This window comes from Panthera pardus, unplaced genomic scaffold (genome assembly GCF_024362965.1).
Source record: "Panthera pardus isolate Hobbes unplaced genomic scaffold, ASM2436296v1 HiC_scaffold_17, whole genome shotgun sequence".
NCBI lineage: Eukaryota > Metazoa > Chordata > Mammalia > Carnivora > Felidae > Panthera > Panthera pardus.
In genome coordinates, this window is record NW_026526732.1 from 96,745,988 (window position 1) to 96,767,567 (window position 21,580).

The following is a 21,580-nucleotide window of genomic DNA, read 5'->3' on the forward strand; positions in this document are numbered from 1 at the left end:
TATCACAGGAAATATATAACAAAACTCAACATCCATTTGTCAGAAAAACAGTCAGCAAACTAGAAACACAAGAGGACTCCTTCAACCTGATTAATGGTGTCTATTAAAAAACTATCCAGCTATGCAGCCGCTCTGGAAAACAGTGTGGAGGTTCCTAAAAAATTAAAAATAGACCTACCCTATGACCCAGCAGCACTGCTAGGAATTTACCCAAGGGATACAGCAGTACTAATGCACAGGGGCACTTGTACCCCAATGTTTATAGCAGCACTCTCAACAATAGCCAAATTATGGAAAGAGCCTACATGTCCATTAACTGATGAATGGATAAAGAAATTGTGGTGTATATACACAATGGAGTACTATGTGGCAATAAGAAAGAATGAAATATGGCCCTTTGTAGCAACGTGGATGGAACTGGAGAGTGTGATGCTAAGTGAAATAAGCCATACAGAGAAAGACAGATACCATATGTTTTCACTCTTATGTGGATCCTGAGAAACTTAACAGAAACCCATGGGGGAGGGGAAGGAAAAAAAAAAGAGGTTAGAGTGGGAGAGAGCCAAAGCATAAGACTCTTAAAGACTGAGAACAAACTGAGGGTTGATGGGGGGTGGGAGGGAGGGGAGGGTGGGAGGGAGGGCAGGGTGGGTGATGGGTATTGAGGAGGGCACCTTTTGGGATGAGCACTGGGTGTTGTATGGAAACCAATTTGACAATAAATTTCATATATTGAAAAAAAAAAAACTATCCAGCTAATATTATATACTTAACTCTAAAAACCTGTTGTTTTTTTATTTTAAGTAAACTCTACCCGCAACATGGGGCTCAAACTCATGACTCTGCAATCAAGAGTCACAAGCTCTACTGACTGAGCCACACACCTGAAAGTGTGACTGTTTTAACCCTTAGACTAAGAACAGGGAAAGGATCTCTACTCTCACCACTCAAAGTTCTACATTATACACAAAGTTCTAGCCAGAGAAACAGGTGACAAAAAAACAAATAAAACAGAGATTAGGGAAAAAATGAATAAAAGTGACCCTACTCACAAATTACATGACTGTCTTTATAGAAACTTAAAGGAATTAAAAAAAAAATCCTGGAACTAATAAATCAGGTTAGCAAAGGTACAAGATACAAAAACAACAAACAACACTGAATTGTATTTCTATACCCTAACAATGTACAATTTGAAAGCAAGAAACAATATTTTTTTAAGTTTTATTTATTTAAGTAATCTCTATACCCAACATGGGGCTTGAACTCACTACCCTGAGATTAGGAGTCACATGCTCTTCCAACTGAGCCAGCCAGGCACCCTGAAACCAAAAATTTTTACGTGACATTTACAAGAGTTCCAAAAAAAAATTAAATACTTTGGTATAAATCTAACAAAACACGTACAGGATCTATATGCTGAAAACTATAAAACACTAATGAAATAAACACCTAAATAAATGAGAAGATATGCCATATTCACAGAGTGGAAGATTCAACAAAGTAAAAATAGCACTTCTCCCCAAATTGACCTATGGTTTAATGCAATTCCAAAGTACCAGCAGGATTTTTTTTCTGTATTTGAGACAAGCTGATTCTACATTTATTTTTATTTTTTTTATTTTGAGAGAGAAAGTACAAGCAGGGGAGGCAGAGAAAGAGGGAGAGAGAGAATCCTAAGCAAGTTCCACACTGACGGTGCAGAGCCTGATTCAAGGCTCAAACTCACAAAGCATGAAATCATGACCCAAACTGAGAGCAAGAGTTGGTCCCTTAACAGACTGAGCTACCCAGGTATTCCAAGACAAGCTGATGCTAAACATTATATGGAAAGGCAAATAAACTAGAATAGGTAACACAATTTTGAAAAAGAATAAAATTGGAGGAAATCATACTAGCCAATTTTAAGACACCAAAGAGCTATACTAATTAAGACAGCATGATACTGGCAAAGACAAAGATACATAAATCAATGGAACAGAGAGCCCAAAAATAGACCCACACAAATTCAGTCAATTGATTTTCGACAAAGGTGCAAAAACAATTCAATGGAAAAAAGACAATGTCTTCAGCAAATGGTGATGGAACGATTGGACATTCATATGTAAAAAAGCAAACAAACATCTACCTAAACCTCAAAATGGATCAAAGATGTAAAACTATAGGTGCTCTCTCAAAAATAATAAATAAACATTAAAATAATAATAATAATTTTTTTAAAAAAGAGACTCGTGGGTGGCTCAGTAGATTAAGCATCCAACTTCAGCTCAGGTCATGATCTCCTGGTTTATGAGTTCAAGCCCCACATCAGGCTCTCTGCTGTCAGCTCAGAGCCTGCTTCAGATCCTCTGTCTCCCTTTCTCTCTGCCCTTCCCCCACTCATGCTAGCTCTCCTTATCTCTCTCAAAAATAACATTTTTAAAAAATAAAATAAAAACAAAAATATAGGGGCACCTGCGTGACTTAGTCAGTTGAGCATCAGACTCTTGATTTCAGCTTAGGTCATGATCTCACAGTTTGTGAATTCCAGCCCTGAATCAGGCTAGCTGCTGTCAGTGCAGAGCCAAGCCTGCTTCAGATCCTCTGTCACCCTCTCTCCCTACTACTCCCCTGCACTCTCACTCTCTCTCTCTCAAAAATAAATAAAACGTTTTAAAAAATAAAATAAAACTATAAGGGTGCCTGTCTGGCTCAGTTTGGTAGAACCTGTGACTCTTGACCTTGGTGTTGTGATTTTGAGGCCCATGTTGGGTGTAGAGCTTAAAAATAAAATCTGAAATAAAATAAAATAAACAAAAATAAAACCATATTTTTTGGAAGAAACATTTCAGAAGGTGTAAATCTTGACCTGGGGTTAGGCAGAGTTCTTAAAAGGAAAAATTGATAAATTAGACTTCATAAAAACGAAAAACATTTGCTCTGGAAACGATGCTGTCAAAAGAACAAAAAGACATGCTACAAACTACAAGAAAGTATTTGCAAAGCACATATCTACCAAATAACTTGTTTCCAGAACATAACAAGAACCCTCAAAGCTCAACATAAGAAAGCAAACAACCCATTTGAAAAATGGGCAATACCCTTGGCCAGATACTCATCAAAGATTATACATGCCAAATAAGCACATAAAAAGATATTCAACATCATTAACCATTAAAGACACATCAAAATCATGTGATACCACACGTCTATTAGCATGGCTAATTTAAATTTAAAATTTAAATTTACTTTTACATTTTACATTTACATTTAAAATTACTGACAATACCAAGTGCTTAGGAGGATGTAGAACAACTGGTACTCTCACACATGGCTGGTAAGAATGCAAAATGATACAACCACTCTGGAAATCAGCATGACAGTTTCTTATAAAGTTAAACATATTTTATATGACCCTGCAACCCACTCTTAGCAATACCCTAAAATGAAAACTTATATTCACACAAAAACCTGTACATGAATGTTTATAAGCAGCTCCATGTATAATCACAAAAAACTGGAAACACTCCAAATGTCCTTCAGTGGGTGGATGTATAAACAACTGTGGTACATCTACCTAATGGAACACTACTTAGCAATAAAAAAAGAAAATTATTGATACATACAACAATTTGGAGGAATCTCAAAGACATTTAGCTGAGTGAAAATAAGTCAGCATTAAAGGTTACATATTGTATGATTCCACTTATATGACATCTGGAAAGGACTGGTGATTGCCAGGGGTTAGGGGTAAGGGAAAAGATATAAAAGGACAGCATGAGTTTGGCAGGGGTGGGGTGGTGGTAAGAACTGTTTTATAATTCGGATTGTAGTGGTGTTTGCATTAATCTAAAATTCATAGAACCACAAATCCCCTAAAAAGTCACTTTTACCATTTAATTTTATTTTATGTTTGTTTATTTATTTATTGTGAGAGAGACAGAAAGAGAGAGCGTGCGAGTGAGCACGAACACACAGGTCGGGGAGGGAGAGGAGAGAACCCCAAGCAGGCTCCAAGCACAGCACAGAGCCCAATGCCGTGCTGGATCCCATGACCTTAAGATCATGACCTGAGTGGAAACGAAGAGTCAGAGGCTCAGGCAACTGAGTCACCCAGGTGCCCTTTATCATATAATTTTAAAAACAAAATTTAAAGGGACACCTGGGTGGCTCAGTCAGTTAAGCCTCCAACCTTGGTTTGGCTCAGGTCATGATCTCAGGGTTGGTGGAATCCAGCCCCTGCATCAGGCTCTGAGCTGACATCATGGAGCCTGCTTGGGATTATCTCTCCCTCTCTCTCTTTGCCTCTCCCCAGCTCATTCTCTCTCTCTCTCTCTCAAAATAAGTAATAAGTTTTTTTTTAATTTAAAGAAGGAAAGTGCAATCAGATTTTAACGCAGGCAGTCTGACTCTTGTGATTATCAGCTACTACTACTGTCTCGACTTAAGGCACTATATCAAAACAATTAAGTTCTTAGAAAATAAGCATAAACCTGAGTATGATAATTAAAAAGCTTACAGTAATGCTTTACATAAATACTCTTTTCCCCCAATTTAATTTTAAAGACTTACCCAACCAATGCAATCTAATAAACTAGAAAAGAAAAATATGAGCTAAGTTACTGATTAAAAGGGTTGTCTTTTTCATCTCAGCCTGTACTTAAGTACAGTACGATTATGTTTATAACAACACTGAAAAAACTTGTTAGGTTCAGTGAAATTACCCGGAAGACGTTAGGAGTTATATAAAACCTAAAGAAGTACCCGGCCCTTTTCAGACTCGGCTGACACTACTGATAGTGAAGTTAATACTCTCACACACACACCCTCAGGTTCTTACGTCTGGGAGCTGCTCAAGGCTCCTCGGTTCTCCGAGTTAAGAAATTCTGTGGCAGCCAGTGTCAATGAAATAGTGCAGTCTGGCTCATTCATATTCTAGCAGTCACTGAGTGAGAAACTAGGGAAGGGTGGGGCCGCGGGTAAGGACGGGGCCCCTCCGCAAGGAGGAGGGGGGCCTAAAAGCCGGGGTAGAGCCTGGGACCCTCCTCCCCATCACACCTCACTCGGCACTTAACGCCCCCTGCCGCTGTGTCTCCCTGCCGGGGTCGCCCCTTCCCCACCTGGGGGCTGGGGAAAGACGAGAAGCTGGGTGCTCAGCCAGGCTGGAGGCCAGCGCCTCTCCCCCGCGCCGTCTCGCTCCTTCCCGCCCTAGGGGCAATTCCAGGGACCCACACCCTGGGAGCCCCGGCCGCGGGGCAGGGAGAACGGGTGCCGGGCAGGCGCTGCCGCCCACCTCCTCCAGCTGGAACTTGGGCACGGCGCTCCGAGGCGGGGGAGAGGGCGCTCAGGGGCCGGGGGATGGGAGCCCGGGCCTGGAGGCCCCTGTCCCCGACACCCCTCTCCAGTCCCCGGAGTACGGCACATCCCGGGACCCCGGGGAGAAGCGGGTCCTTCCTCAGCAGAGCCGGGGGAGTCCTGAACCGCTGGAGAGGGCGAGTGAGAGCCGCGCGGCTGCCCGGAGTGCAGGCTGCTACTCACCGTCCCCGCTGGCCACGGACCCGCCGCCCGGCGCGACCGGCTCCTCCTGGTCGCGGCGCAACCGCTGCCGCCGCCGCCACCTCCTCCTCCTCCTCCTCCTCCCAGCGCGCCAGCTCCCCCCGGCGGGGCCGCCCGGCTGGCTCGCGCCCTCTTTCACTCTCTTAAAAATGACTATGATTTTTTTAACGAACTTTATTGCCAGCCAGGGCTCAGAACGAGCGGCTCAGCACGAGCGACTCAGCAGCAACTCCGGCAAGGATGGTGGGGCGCGGGAGACTCGACTCCCCTCATCTGTGGACGCGCCGCTCTGCGGAGCATGCGCTGGGCTGGTTCTGCGCATGCTCCGCGCGGACCCGGTCCCCCCGCCCTGCTCCACCCGCGTTCTGGCTGGTTCTCGGGGAGGGCGGCTCTCCCGCGTTCCCGGCGGCTCTTCTGCGTTCCCGGTGCGTCTGCGGGAACCCGGTGTGCAGTGAGGACCGCAGCGGCGGGCGGGAGCTCCTAGATCGTGGACCCTAGTATAGCACTGACCGAGGAAGGTCCGCATAGGTTTCGCCTACTAAGTGATCAGACTTCCAGAGTACTCAGAGGACTTGCCCTGCCTTGGACACACACCTTTTTTTCTCCACCGGATGACATCCAAGTGGTAGAGTGAGCAAAAAAATGTTGAGCAAAACTGAAAACGCACTCACAGTCCACCCGTTGCGGCTGGAGAAAGAAGTCTGAGATGGTTAACAGTTGAGAGAACCAAACCAACAATTAAAAGTTCCCCCTGAAAGCAATCTAAACTGCTTCAGTTGTTTTTATATTTCAAAGTACAATAGAATAGAGGGAATAAAGGAAAATACCAACTGTTGGCAATATACTCCAAGGATGTAGAGTAACTGAATGCATCTACCCTGCTTCTGGAAAGTAAACTAGAACAACTCCTTTAAATAACAGTTGGGCGCTGTTTCCTAAAGAAGCATACCCTATGACCCACCAGTTCCACCTCTACTAATCCAGCCAAGAGAAATGAGTACTTACCTTGCACCAACACGGCAAAAGAATGTTCACAACTGCATTTGTGAACCCAAATGGAAATAACCCCAAAGACCATAAACGATAGAATAAATTACGTAATTCACACAGTGTTCATGCAATGGAATACTGTGCAACAATAAGAATAACCCACAACTACCGACATGAAATGGCTTAACTGCAGAAATGTAAATTTGAACAAAAAGTAAGGCACAAAAAGTACTTAATGGGTAAGACTTTTTCAGCACAAAAACAGGAAAAAAAAAAAAACCTATAAAATTTAGGATAATGGTTACCGTTGCAGGAAAGGGATAGTGACTGGGTGAGGGATTTCCAAGGTGTTAGCAAGGCTCTCTCTGTTGATCTTGGCACTAGTTACACATATGTGTTCATTTGTAAAAATTCACTAAACTGTACTCCTATGCACAGTTTTCTGTATGTGAATTATATTTCACAAGCAGTTTTTAAAATTAAAAATTTTTAATTTCAAATGTTTTACCTATAATTGCAATATTGTTTTGTAAACACAGTGGTTATTTATAGGAAATTTAATGCCAAGTAGCCAATGGATTTATCTCTAGGATTTGGTTAGTAGTCTCTTAAACTTGAGTAATGTACTCACCCTCACCCCCTTTAAAAGAAAAGGAAAAGCTTCATTAAGAAATGGGGAAAGGACTTAAATAGACATGTCTTCAAAGAAGGTGTACAAATGATTAATAAGTATATGAAAAGAGACTCAATATCACTTATCATTAGTAAAACGCAAATCAAAACCACAATGAGATATTACTTCACACCCATTAGAATGACTGTTATAGGGGTGCCCAGCTGGTTCAGTCCATTGAGGGTCTGACTCTTGATTTCAACTCAGGTCATGATCCCGGGGTCCTAGAATCAAGCCCAAAGTTGGGCTCTGTGCTGAGCACAGAACCTGCTTAAGATTCTCTCCCTCTCTCCCTTTGCCCCTCTCCCCCGCTCTCTCTTTAAAAAAAAAATTAATTAAAAAAAATTAAAGATAAATGGCTATTATAAAACAAAACAAAACAGAAAATAAGAAGTGTTGGCAAGGTTGGTGAGAAATTGCAACCTCTGTGCACTGCCAGCAGAAATGTAAAATGGTACAGCCATTATGGAAAACAATATGGCAGTCCCTCACAAAAATAAAAATAGAATTCCACTTCTGGGTATATACTCAAAAGAATTGAAAGCAAGGAATCAAACCAATATTTGTACAACCATGTCCATATCAACATTATTTACAGTAGCCAAAAAATGGTAGCAGCCCAAATGTGTATCAACAGATGAATTGATAAACAAAGTGTCATATAAATATGACATTTATTATATCACTCAGCCTTAAAAAGGAAGGAAATTCTGATACATGGTATACCATGGATGAACCTTGAAGACATCGTGCTGAATAAAAGCCAATCACAATAGGACAAATACTGTATGATTCCACTTATAGAAGGTATCTAAAGTAGTCAAACAAAGTAGAATCATGGTTGACAGAGGGAGAGTGGAGGGGAGAATAGGGAGTTAGTATTTAATGGGTACAGTTTCCATTTTGCAAGGTGAAAAATGTTCTGGAGATGGATGGTGGTAATTAATGATTGGACAACATGAATGTGCTTAATGCCCCTGAACGCTACCCTTGAAAATGGTCAGAATGGTGGGGCACCTGCATGGCTGTCAGTCAAGCATCAGACTTTGACTCAGGTCATGATCTCATGGTTCATGAGTTCAAGCTCTGCATCGGGTTCTGTGCTGACAGCTCAGAGCCTGGAGCCTGCTTCAGATTCTGTGTCTCCTCCTCTCTCTGCCCCTCCCCCACTCCCACTCTGTCTCTTTCTCTCAAAAATAAACATTAAAAAAATTTTTTTAAATGGTCAAAATGGTAAATTTTGTGTTAAGTATATTTTACCACAATTTTTTAATTTTTTAAATGTTTATTTATTCTTGAGAGAGAAAGAGAGAGAGAGAGAGAGAGACAGGGAGGAGGGAGGGGCACAGAGAGGGAGACACAAAATCCAAAGCAAGCTCCAGGCTCTGAGCTGTCAGCACAGACCTGATACAGGGCTCAAACTCAGGAACTGTGAGATCATGACCTGAGCCGAAGTCAGATGCTTAACTGACTGAGCCACCCAGGCACCCCACCACAATTTTTTAAATGGGAAAAAAAAAAAAGAAAATTCTACTGAGTATCAAAAAATAAATCTGAGGATTCAAATTTGAGAAAAACTTCTTGAAGGCCCTTTTCCATTTCCATGGGATTTTTGCACACTCTAATGCAATTATGTCTACCTTTTATTTGATTCAAGACTGTACCCAAGAAGTGGAAACCTGGCCTTTTATTTATTTTTTAAAAATTTATTTATTTTTGAGAGAGAGAGAAAGAGTGTGCGCATGTGCATGCCAGTGGGGGAGGGGCAGAAAGAGACGGAGACACAGAATCCAAAGCAGGATCTAGGCCCTGAGCTGTCAGCACAGAGCCCGTTGCAGGTCTTGAACCCTAGACCTGCAAGATCATGACCTGAGCTGAAGTCTGACGCTTAACAGATTGAGCCACCCAGGCACCCCAGATCTGGCCTTTTAAATCCTGCAGTTGTGCTGTAGCAAAAATGGCAATAGAATTAGTCTGAAGGCCTCTGAAAGAAATTTCACCTGCTGTATCTAGAAATGAGTTGTGCAAAATTATTTAGGGAAAATATTCTTGTTTTGAGAGAGACAGCACTCAAGAGGGGAATGGGGCAAAGGGGGAGAGAGAGAGAGAGAGAGAGAGAGAGAGAGAGAGAGAGAGAGAGAGAATCCCAAGCAGGCTCCAAACTCAGTGGAGAGTCTATCTCAGGGCTGGATCCCATGCCCTTGGGATCATGACCTGAGCCAAAATCAAGAGTCTCAACCCAACTAAGCCACCCAGGCGCTCCTAGGGAAAACATTATGAAAAGGTTTTTTTTTTGTTGTTTTGTTTTGTTTTAATTTTTAAGTGATTGCCATGACCAATGTGGGGTTTGAACTCACAATACCAAGATCAAGAGCGGCATGTTCTACTAACTGAGCCATCCAGGTGCCTCTGAAAAGTTATATTTTTAAGTAATTTAGTGATTCTTCAAATCTAGTACCTTCACTGACCCAGCAAAAAGTCCTTTGCTAGTTGTTTTACTATGTCTGACACTAACGTGCCAAATAGTTTTCAGGGATCATGAATTGTATATGGGTGAAAAGAAACACATTAAAGAAAAATGACTTACTCTTTTTTTTTAATTTTATTTTTTATTTTTTAAAATTTACATCCAAATTAGTTAGCATATAGTGCAACAATGATTTCAGGAGTAGATTCCTTAGTGCCCCTTACCCCTTTAGCCCATTCCCCCTCCCATAACCCCTCCAGTAACCCTCAGTTTTTTCTCCATATTTATGAGTCTCTTCTGTTTTGTTCCCCTCCCGCCTATATTATTTTTGTTTCCCTTTCCTATGTTCATCTGTTTTGTCTCTTAAAGTCCTCATATGAGTGAAGTCATATGATTTTTGTCTTTCTCTGTCTTGGCTTAGGCCAAGCCTAGGACTTGGCTATGGAACAGGAAAGAGGTAACATCAGGAATGACTCACAGGTTTCTTGAATGACCATCTGAGATTCTGGCACCTAATTCCAATGTGTGGGAGCCACCCCCCCCCACCCCCCCCCCCAACCCCCAGGACACTAGCTGGGTGTCCTACAATTCAACTCAATTTTGACATTTTCCGTCTGGAGATAGCATCAGGTTCCCCAGGTTAAGGGTTCAGTCCTACAAGACTGTGTTCATTCTCCACCACCACCCCCTCCCCCCCCAACACACACTTCAGATACCAGTCACAAGCCCAGGTTATCACCTGTGTTTCTGACCAATTCTTTATAGATGGGAGGTTCCAATGATCTCTTCCGTGGGTTTGATTAATTTGCTAAAGCAGCTCAGAGAACTCAAGAGAAACGTTTTACTTTCTAGATTACCAGTGCATTATAAAAGAATATAACTCAGCAATAGCCAGATGGTGGAGATGCATAGGGAGAAGAATGGGGAAAGAACATGCAGCTTCATGCCCTCTGCAGATGTCCAGTCTCCCCACATCTCCGCTGTTCATCTACCCAAAAGCTCTCTGGCCCAGCCCTCATGGGTTTTTATGGAGGCTTCATTACGTGAGCATGATTGATTAAACCATTAGCCATTGGCGATTGAGTCAACCTCCAGGCCCCCTCCCCTTGCAGAGGTGATGGTGGGAGGCAACTCTCTAATCACAAGGTTAGTTCTCCTGGCAACCATCCCCCTATCCTTAGGTGGTGTGCAAAATTCACCTTATTAACATAACAAGAGGCCTCTGTTGCTCTCAACCCTAGGAAATTCCAAGGGTTTTAGGAGCCCTATGCCTGGAAGAGGGACAAAGACTAAGCATATACTTCTTATTATAAATCACATGAACTTGCTGATAGTGATCACTATGCTACTAATTATAATCCCTAGCCAGTGTGAGTCAGGGAATAGTCAGTTCTTTCTAGATTTCCTTTTTTGGTTTGTCATTGATCGTTCTTGTCTCAATGGGCTACCTAGTCTGTACCATCACATACACTTCTGGATTTAGGGTGCTCATCAATTGTTAGAACATAAAAAATAATCTTTGTTGAAGTGCCTGGGTGACTCAGTTGGCTAAGCGTCTCTTTTCTTTTCTCTCTCTCTTTTTCTTAATGTGTATTCATTTTTGAGAGAGCTTGAGTGGGGGGGGGGGGGGACAGAGAGAGAGGGGGCAGAGGATCCAAGGCAGGCTCTGCACTGAGAGCAGCAAGCCAAATGTGGGGCTTGAACTCAAAAACTGTGAGATCATGACCTGAGCCAAAGTCAGATGCTTAACCAACTGAGCCACACAGGCACCCCTAAGCCTCTTACTCTTGATTTCAGGTCATGATCTCACAGTTCATGCAACTGAGCCCTGTGTCAGGCTCTGTGCTGACAGGATGGAGCCTTTTGGGATTCTGTCCCCTTTTCTCTGCCCCTCCCCTGCTCTCATGTGCTCTCTCTCTCTCTCTGTCTGAAAATAAATAAACATTAAAAAATGTATATTTGTTCTCCTTCACTGCCCAGGTCTTTCTCCTACATAAATTTGATTTTGTTGAAATAGTGTGCTGAGAGATGTCCTCTCTGAAATACTCTTTATTTCTCAATTGGGAGGCTTGGGATTACCTTTTAGATCCTTTTTTTAAAGTTTTATTTTTATTTAAGTAATCTCCCTATACAACATGGGGCTCAAACTCACAACCCTGAGATCAACAGTTGCGCGATCCTCCAACTGAGGCGGCCACACGCCCCTAGATCCTTTTATACTCTCTGCTCCTCTTCATTTCATTTCTTAAAATTTATTTGATTTAGGGGCACCTGGGTGGCTCAGTTGGTTAAGCGTCTGACTTCGTGGTCAGGATCTCTTGATTTCAACTCAGGTCAGGATCTCGCAGTTCATGGTTTGAGCCCCGCTTCAGGTCAGGCTTTGTGCTGTCAGCTAGGAGCCTGGAGCCTGATTCAGATTCTGTGTGTCTCTCTCTCTCTCTGCCATTCCCCTGCTCATGCTCTGTCTCTCTCGCTCTCAAAAATAAATAAACATTAAAAGATAATTTTAAAAAAAGAAACATTTAAGATTTATTTATTTGGAAAAAACTTTTTAGCTTTACTGAGATATAATGAGCATATAAGATTGTGTAAATTTAGGTGTACAATGTGTTGATTTGATATACTAACATATTGCAGAATGATTGCCACCATAGAGTCAGCTAACATTCTATCATGTCACATGATTATCATTTCATTTCTATTTTGCGGTAAGAACATTTTTTTAATATAATTTCTTTTTTTTAAGTTTATTTATTTTGAGAGAGAGAGAGAGAGCAGAGAAGGGGCATAGAGAGAAGGAGAGACAAAATCTCAAGCAGGCTCTGCCCTATCAGCAAAGAGCCCGATTCAGGGTTCAAACTCACAAACCGTGAGTTCATAACCTGAGCTGAAATCGAGAGTCGGACACAACCGACTGAGCCACCCATGCACCCTGTGGTAAAAACATTTAAGATACACTCTCTTAACAACTTTCAAATAAGTAATACAATATTATTAACTATAATTACCATGCAACACATTAGAGCTCCAAAACTTATTCATTTATAACTGAAAGTTTGTACCCTTTACCAACATTTCTCATTTCCCTCACATGCCTGTCCCTGGTAACCACCATTCTACTCTGTTTCTATGTGTCAGGCTTTTTCAGATTCCATGTGTAACTGATATCTTAAAGTATTTGTCTTTCTCTAAATGACTTATTTTGCTTAGCATAATGCCCTCATGGTCCACCCCTGTTGTTGAAAATGGCAAAATTTCCTTCTTTCTCATGGCTGAATACTATTGCACTATATGTATGTTTATATTGTCTTTATCCATTCATCCACTGACAAACACTTAGGCTGTTTCAATGTCTTGGCTCTTGTGAATAATACTGCCATGAATATGAAAGTACATATATCTCTTCAAGATACTGTTTTCATTTCCTTTGGATTTATACCCAGAAGTGGGACTGTTAAATCATATGGGACTGTTTTGGGGGAAACCTCCCTATTGTTTTCCATAGTGATTGCACCAATTTATTTTCCCATCAATAGTGCACAAGTCCACATCCTTGCTAACACTCGTTATTTCTTGGTTGGTGGTGGTGTTGTTGTTGTTGTTTGATGACAGTCATTCTAACAGGTGTGAGTTTTGTAGTTTTAATTTGCATTTTCCTGATGATTAGTGATATTGAACATCTTTTCATGTATCTGTTGGCCATTTATATGTCTTCTTTGGAAAAATACCAATTTGGTTCCTCTACCATTTTTTTATTGGATTTTTTAAAAAGATATCTCTATACCCAACATAGGGCCTGAATTCACAACCTCAAGATCAAGAGTTACATGCTCTACCAACTGAGCCAGTCAGAAGTCCCTGGACTTTCTTTTTTCTATTGAGTTGTATGAATTCTTTATATAGTTTAGATATTAACTCCGCATCACATATATAGTTTGCAAATATTTTCTCCCATTCTGTAGGTTGCCTTTTCATTTTGTTGATTGTCTCTTTTACTCTGCAGAAGCTTTTTATTTTTTTAATTTTTAAAAATGTTTTATTTATTTTTGAGAGAGAGAGACAGAGTACAAGCCAGGGAGGGGCAGAGAAAGAGGGAGACAGAATCCGTGAAACAGGCTCCAGGCTCTGAGCTGTCAGCATAGAGCCTGACGTGGGACTCGAACTTGTGAACCGCAAGATCATGACCTGAGCCGAAGTCGGAAGCTTAACCGACTGAACTACCCAGGCGCCCCTGCAGAAGCTTTTTAAACGTTTTTGTGAGTGTTTATTTATTTATTTTGAAAGAGGGAGAGAGAGCTGGGGGGGTGGGGGCGGGCAGAGAAAGAGAGTCCTAAGCAGTATCTGCGGTGTTCGTGCAGTGCCTGACATAGGTCTCCATCTCACAACTGTGCGATCATAATCTGAGCTGAAATCAAGAGCCGGTTGCTTAACCTACTGAGACACCCAGCACCCCAGAAGCTTTTTAGTTTGATGTAGTCAGAGATTACTTTATTGTTTCTTGGTAAATGCTTGTTGTCTCAAAAACTCACCTTGAATTACAAATAATAATACACAAAACCACTAACAAATTAGGAAAAAGTACTATCAACATTTGACAGATAAATGGCTAGTTTCTTTAATGTAGAAAGGACTCATACATCAATACGCAAAAGACCATCAGCTGAATAGAAACATGGGCAAAGATGACACGTCGAATATGAAAAGAAATACAATAGTCAATTGACAGGAAAGTGTATTAATATCATACACAATAAGGAAATGAAATTAAACAATGAGGATATAATTTTTCTTGTATCTAATTGACAAGGATTAACAGCATAACACTACTTAATGTGAGTAAAGCTGTGGGAGAAGAGATATGTAGTTATCCCCTGTTTTTCACAAATTCTCATTATGACACCTTGCTTGTACAGAAGACCTACATTAGTACCTGTTTTCACAACCAAAAGAAATCCGAAGAGGATTTTCGCTTTTACAAAACAAAAACAAAAACAAAAACAAAAACAAAAAACAAAAGATAAAAATCGAAAATAGCATTCAGCGTTTGTTTTGCAGCGGACTGTTATGGTACAAGCAGCGGGCACCTGAGCAGCGAGAGAGGCCCTGCCTAACTCCTTGAGATCCACATCCAGCATCTCAGCATGACTGGCCACAGCTCTGAACTGTGCCTGTGAGCACCTATGCTCTGTGCTCTGTCTCCATTTATTTTGTGCATCTACTGGCAAGATGTGTTCTAAGATATTGGAAAAACCTAAGAGAAGTTATTGCGGGGGAGTCTGGGAATGATGAAAAGTTTTTCCATGTAAATTAATGGTAATTGCTTCTTTGCTTTACACCAATTTGACTTAGAGTGTATTTATTTATTTATTTATTTATCTATTTTTAAGTAATCTCTACACCCAATGTGGGGCTTGAACTCATGACCCAGAGATCAAGAGTACCATGCTCTTTTGAGTGAGCAAGCCAGGTGCCCCTGCTTTATGCCATTTTGGCTAAAGCTTTCATAGGACGGCTCTACTTTTAGGAGTGGGGGAAGCCTGGTATGTTGTTGGAAGAGAAATGAAATCAATCCTTTCAGTGAGCAATTTGGCAAAATATATCAAAAGGGTAAACTTGTATTTCCCTTTTTAAACATTTCATTTACACTATATTCTATAAGGGTCCTTAATAATACAAGTACAGTGAACTCAATTATCTCATACTTTAAGGTCAAATGGATATAGAGTTTGTGAACTGAGCAAAGTATTAAATGCTTTTCTCTCTATCCCAAGTTATAGTTGGTTCCTTCTAAACATCCAGGCTTGGGGTGCCTGGGTGGCTCAGTCAGGTTAGGTGTCTGACTCTTAGTTTTGGCTCAGGTCATGATCTTACGGTTTGATGAATTCGAGCTCCACATCAGGCTCTGTGCTATTGGCTTGAGATTCACCTTTTCTCCTACCCCTCCTCTGCTCACACTCTCTCAATCTCTCTCAAAAATACATAAACTTAAAAAAATAAACAGGTTAATTTGGGCATTATCAAGCCTTCAGAGATTCAGAAATTCTGCTATAAAAAAAATGATAGTCTGTCTTGAATTTCCTCCTAAAATATTTTTCCCTCATGGGACATAATTTAAATGTAGACAGAAAAAAAAAAAAAACCCCAGAAAGAATGCAGGACAAAACAAGTGTTGCATTGATGATGAATTGGTGATAATTACAGAGACACCTCTGGGTGCTTTTAGGTTGCTTTAGGGCCACATGGCAGGTCCAGATTCTACTCCTCAGATTTATATGTTTAAGAATCGTATTCTACCAGTTCACTCAAGGGATGATTAGGGAACGGGAAACCAATCATCTTCCAAGAAGCTTATTATATACATAAAGCAGAATGTTAGTCTCATAAGTAGGATATATACCAAGGATGATAACCAGACCTGAAGGTTTCTTCACAAAACATGATCTCTTGCTTAAAAAAGCAGAAGCCTCCATTTCATGCTTCCATCCTTCTCATTTTTCTTCTTTTCTGAATTTTTTCTTTCTTGTGGGTATGTACATTTAGGAGACCAATTTGCAAGTCAGAAGGCTGCTGAGTAAGCACAAAACTAAAGCAAATAGAATTGGATGCCTTCTGAAAGAATTTCTAGCAAACTGAAGAGAAACAATGAATTGTTCTTACACGTTACAGGAATTTCTTTCTAAAAATTTGGGCCGTGAGTCAAGAATCAGAACACCCTTTCTTTTTTCAAGTGAAGGAAAAATACAGGCTCAGATACACAGTTGACTCTTGAACTGCACGGATCCACAAGTCTACTTACACACATTTTTTTATACACCACAGTACAGTGCTGTAAATGTATTTTCTCTTCTTTATGATTTTTTTTGGAAGTGTATTTGAGAGAGAGTGTGAGCATGCGCGCGTGTGTGCACAAGTGGAGGGGGGGCAGAGAGAGGGAGGGAGAGAATGCCAAGCAGGCTCTGTGCTGTCAGCTCAAAGTTTAACATGGGGCTCAATCTCACAAACCATGACATCATGACATGAGCCAAAATCAAGTGCTAGATGCCTGACTGACTGAGCCACCCAGGGACCCCGAAGTATTTCAGCACTTTGAAGACCTTTTTGGGACAGTAGTCTGCTGTCTTCTGTGTCGGCATCATTGAAATAAACTCTTTCTTGTTTCATCGCCTCTCATCCCTCTGCCTTTGGATTTTGTCAGCTGCGAGTGGCCGATCCTGGTCTGTTTGGAGCCCCTGGAGCCGGGTGCTCTTGCACCCCAGCACCCCAATTACGCCATGTTGTACAAGGGTCAGCTGCAGTGAAACAAAAAACCGGGCCAAGTGATTTCCTTTTATCTGCCCCAAATGATAGCACACATGCTGCTTTTTAAAAATAAAGTAAAGCACTACCAAAAAGAGGGTGAATACCTTTCTTCACTGTGGAAGGAAGTTATGTGGTTGTTTCAAAAGTTGTCAGTGTGTTCCATGATAGGGAGTTATATGCAAAATGACTCCGAAAGCAAAAGGAGCCACAAGACTGAAGAAAAAAGTGGACAAATCCAGCTTGAGAGAAATGGTCTGTTAAGGGGAAGTAGGGACAGAAGCTGTGTCTTTGGTGCCAGGAAGGCAGTAAGATGAGTAGATCGCTGCAACCTCAGCTCCCGTTAGACTTGTTTTTATAGCCTAGAGGCTGGGGAGTATAAATTGGGGACTACCAGGAGGACCACCTCTGAGGAGAATGTTCCGGAAAAGGTGTCTTATCTCTAGAGCAGATCAAGGACATTTTGCCCTGAGGGTGTACTTAAGGGCGTGGTTAACAAAAGGAAAGAAGGTGGTGGTGGTAGTAGGATTGCTGTACCCCAAAAGGCTTCTGGTCACAGAATGCAATGCTTAGAAAGAACTCTCAATGATATATTTCACAGTGCCTGTGACTTTTAAGGACTGGGATATTTTCTGAAGACCTTAGAATGAGCAAATGGCCTCAGCACCTAGTGTCTAACTTAAAGTGACTTTAACATAAAATGTTAATTGTTAGCATCCTTTTCCAAACCTTTTAAATAGTTGCTGGTAACTTGCTGAAGCACTCCCATTACTCTATCGTTAGGGCATCTGTTTCTCTGAAAACAAAATGACTGGTGAGGTGAAAATTTGTCCCACACTGCAGTCATTTAATTAAAAGGTAGATTTATTCAGTTTTAACTGTTACAAATATCATGTATACCATTATAACTCTTTACGTTTTCACCCTAAAATACATAAGCCTACTATATAAGTGACTTTATTTGCTAGTAGAAAGTATTTAAAACCACAGTGGACTCTGAAATGTCCAGTCACCTAACTCCTAGGTAACTACGTTATTTGGCTGTAATAACTTTTATTACAGGGTGCTCCTTTTCTTCTCTCTCTTGAAATATCTATGTTAGGATGTTGGTAAATGTCCCTTAGAAATAAAAACATTAGGGGTGCCTGGGCGGCTCAGCTGATTGAGTGTCTGACGCATTTTGGCTCGGGACGTGAGACTGATCCCTGCCTCTGGTTCTGAGCTGGGTGTGGAGCCTGCTTAAGATTCTCTCTCTCCCTCTTCCTGTGCCCCTCTCCCCACTCATGCCCCCCTCCTCTAAACAAACAAACAACCCACCCTTTGGATTAAAAGGAAAACTGAACCCCTTATGTATTTTTGTTACTATTAAATAATGCTTTTGTAAATTTGAATGGAAAACCACCTGTATGTATTGCTATTGGGTTGGCGTTAAAGTTAAGCCCTTGTTTAATTTAAAATATACTACTTAGGGGCGCCTGGGTGGCTCAGTCGGTTAAGCGGCCGGTTTCAGCTCAGGTCATGATCTCGTGGTCCGTGAGTTCAAGCCCTGCGTCGGGCTCTGTGCTGACATCTCAGAGCCTGGAGCCTGTTTCAGATTCTGTGTCTCCCTCTCTCTGACCCTCCCCTGTTCATGCTCTGTCTCTCCCTGTCTCAAAAATAAATAAATGTTAAAAAAAAAATTAAAAAAAAAATATACTACTTAATAAAAATTTCATGAAAGATAAATCCAATAATCAAAAAATAAATGAATTTCAAAACTAAAATTTTGTGTAACATGTATCAACAGTGTGGAACAAAGCAGTAAAAGATATAATGTAACTTTTTTATTAAAAATATTTTTTAATGTTTATTATTTTTGAGAGACAGAAAGAGACAGAGCACAAGCAGGGGAGGGGCAGAGAGAGAGGGAGACACAGAATCCGAAGCAGGCTCCAGGCTCTGAGCTGTCAGCACAGAGCGTGACATGGGGCTTGAACTCACAAGCCCTGAGATCATGACCTGAGCTGAAGTTGGACACTTAACTGACTGAGCCACCCAGGTGCTCCTATAATGTAACTTCTTTAAAATTTAGAACAACTTGGGGCACCTGGGTGGCTCAGGAGGTTAAACTTCTGACTTCACCCCAGATCATGATATTGAGGTCAGTGGGTTCGAGCCCTGTGTTGGGCTCTGTGCTGACCGCTCAGAGCCTGGAGGCTGCTTTGGATTCTGTGTCTCTCTCTCTCTCCCCACCCTCCACTCATGCTCTGTCTCTCTCTCTCTCTCTCTCTCTCTCTCAAAAATAAACATTAGAAAATTACAAAAAATAAAATTCTGAACTTAAAAATTTTCATATTTATCTAATTATTTATTTTAAAAATGTTTATTTATTTTTAGAGAGCGTGAGTGGGATGGCGGGGGGGGGGGGGGGGAGAGAAGGAGAGAGAGAATCCCAAGCAGGCTTATGCTCAGAGCACACACCAGCCCGGGGCTCATCTCATGACCATGAGATAATGACCTGAACCAAAATCAGGAGTCAGAAGCTTAACCAAATGAGCCATCCAGGCACCCCTATTTCATGTTTTAGATACTCTGCCAATATTTAGCATAGTGATTTTATTGATAGTGGGATATTTAATGCAATTTAGTAGCACTGTGGCTTAAATAATCTTGTCTTAGAAATGAAGTTTGTTTTAAAGAAATAAAGTCTATTTTAAAGAAATGTTGTTTGGAGGCTTTTGTGCTCCACCCTCAAGTAATAAATTTACTTTGCCCTGTGCAAAATAACTGTAGCATTAAAAAATATATAAATAATCTCTACATCCAGCATGGGGCTTGAACTCACAATCCTGAGATCAAGATGCTCCACCGACTAAGCCAGTCAGGAGTCCCCTATTCAAATTTATTTAGCAAGTGCTTTCTGTGTTAGCCACCATCCTAAGCACCTTGCATATGGCATCTCATTTAAAGTTCATAACTCACAGGAGCATTAGCATCCTGACTTTACAGCTGGGGAGGTCAGGGATATTCTTGGGGCTCTCTGCTGATAAGAGCTGGGGTTAGGAACTCAAGTCTTCCTGCAGCAAAGCTTAAAGCCACTATGTGTGTTCTCTCCCAGGGCTGTATCATCTTTAGACCTGAAGGCTGATGATTACACTTGAATATGTACTTATAATACTCTGGATCCAAATTTTAGGTCAGTTTTCCAATGCCAGGTTTTTCAATCTTTTCTGACAGCCTCTGTCAAATTCCTGCACAAATCGTGCCCAAAGTAGTTGCATATTAAAGTTGGACTAGAGGGGTGCCTGGGTGGCTCAGCCGGTTGTGTCTGACTCTTGATTTTGGCTCAAGTCATGACCTCACGGTTCATGAGATTGAGCCCTACACTGGGTTCTGTGCTGGCAGTGCAGAGCCTACTTGCAATTCCCATTCTCTCTCTCTCTCTGCCCCTCCCTCACTTGTATTCTCTCTTTGAAAAATAAACTTAAAAAAAAAAAAGCTGGGCTAGATACTGAAATTGGCCCTCACCAAACAGCTGTGAGTGAATGCCATAGTGATCTGAATGCCAACTACATGCAAGGGAAGCATGTTTGCCACAATGTTTTTTTTTGTTTGTTTGTTTGTTTTATTGTTTTTACATAAGCTCTACACCCAGCGTGGGGCTTGAACTCACAAACCCAAGATGAAGAGTTGCATGCTCTAAGGCCTGGTCAGCTGGGCACCCCCAATATTTGAGGTGGGTAATTAAAGATTAGTGTGACCCAGTTCAAGTTGTTTACTCTTTGATCATGATTGAAAGCTTAAGAATGTAGTCATGTCCCTAAACACAGGTCCATTTCATTTTGCTTGCTTGTTGTGAGTAGACACACACAAGTTCAATTTCACTACTGTCCTTGCCTTTTCTAAAATTCTCAGCTTTTACTTTCATTTTTGTCTTTGAGGAATTTCAAAATCCAGCCTTCAAAAATAGCATTATCACATATGTGTCCTCCACATGTATCAGAATTTCTCTCAGTCATTTGAAAGGGACACATGTATGGATATTTCCTACTTAAAAATCATTGCATGTAATTGTTTGCCAGATCCTTACTCTGTTCCTTTCAGGGGTTGTTAAATTCTTTCATGCTTTCCAACTGTAACATGTTTAAGCAGAGTTCTGTAATTAATTGGTCATCTCCTTAGAGTGAATTCCAAGCATTTTGAGTTGGAGTGCTAGAGTGAGCTGCATCAATGCAGAGGACCATGTCTGTACTCACTGTCGTGTCCCTCTGCATCATACCTCACTTGCTAATGTTCTAGTCACAGGATACCATTCCCATAGAATAGCGTGAATGGTGCCCCCTAGTGGATGCAGTACTGGTACTGGGAGGGCAGCACAGCTGGAAAACCCAGTTCACATTCATTACTGTTAGCTCTCTCCTTCCTATCCCTGTGAAAGCTTTCAGGATTTTTATTATTATTTTTTAATGTCAATGATTCCTACATTTAAATGCCAGGAGGGACAATTCTACATTTGTCAGACTTTTCACGGGGTGGCAATATCACTCTGTCCTCAGTTGATGCACATTGAATGCTCTCCCGTCAACTCCTTGGCTGGTCCTGCAAGCTGCACTCTTAGAGCCAGTGTAGGAATAGGGACA

The 21,580-nt window shown here is 41.3% G+C and overlaps 1 protein-coding gene and 1 non-coding gene across 2 annotated transcripts in view; both read right to left on the reverse strand.

Moving 5' to 3' along the window:
* The window catches only part of RAB23 (RAB23, member RAS oncogene family), a 34,279-nt gene extending 28,474 nt beyond the window's left edge, over positions 1-5,805 (reverse strand). Inside the window, exon 1 of the mRNA XM_019457511.2 lies at positions 5,518-5,805. The gene's annotated coding sequence lies outside the window, so the exon portion shown is untranslated. The remainder of the gene's footprint in view (positions 1-5,517) is intronic.
* Positions 1,247-1,319, reverse strand: TRNAR-CCU (transfer RNA arginine (anticodon CCU)). Its single transcript has one exon. It is a non-coding gene; the product is annotated as a tRNA-Arg (tRNA).
* Positions 5,806-21,580: the final 15,775 nt, after the last annotated feature.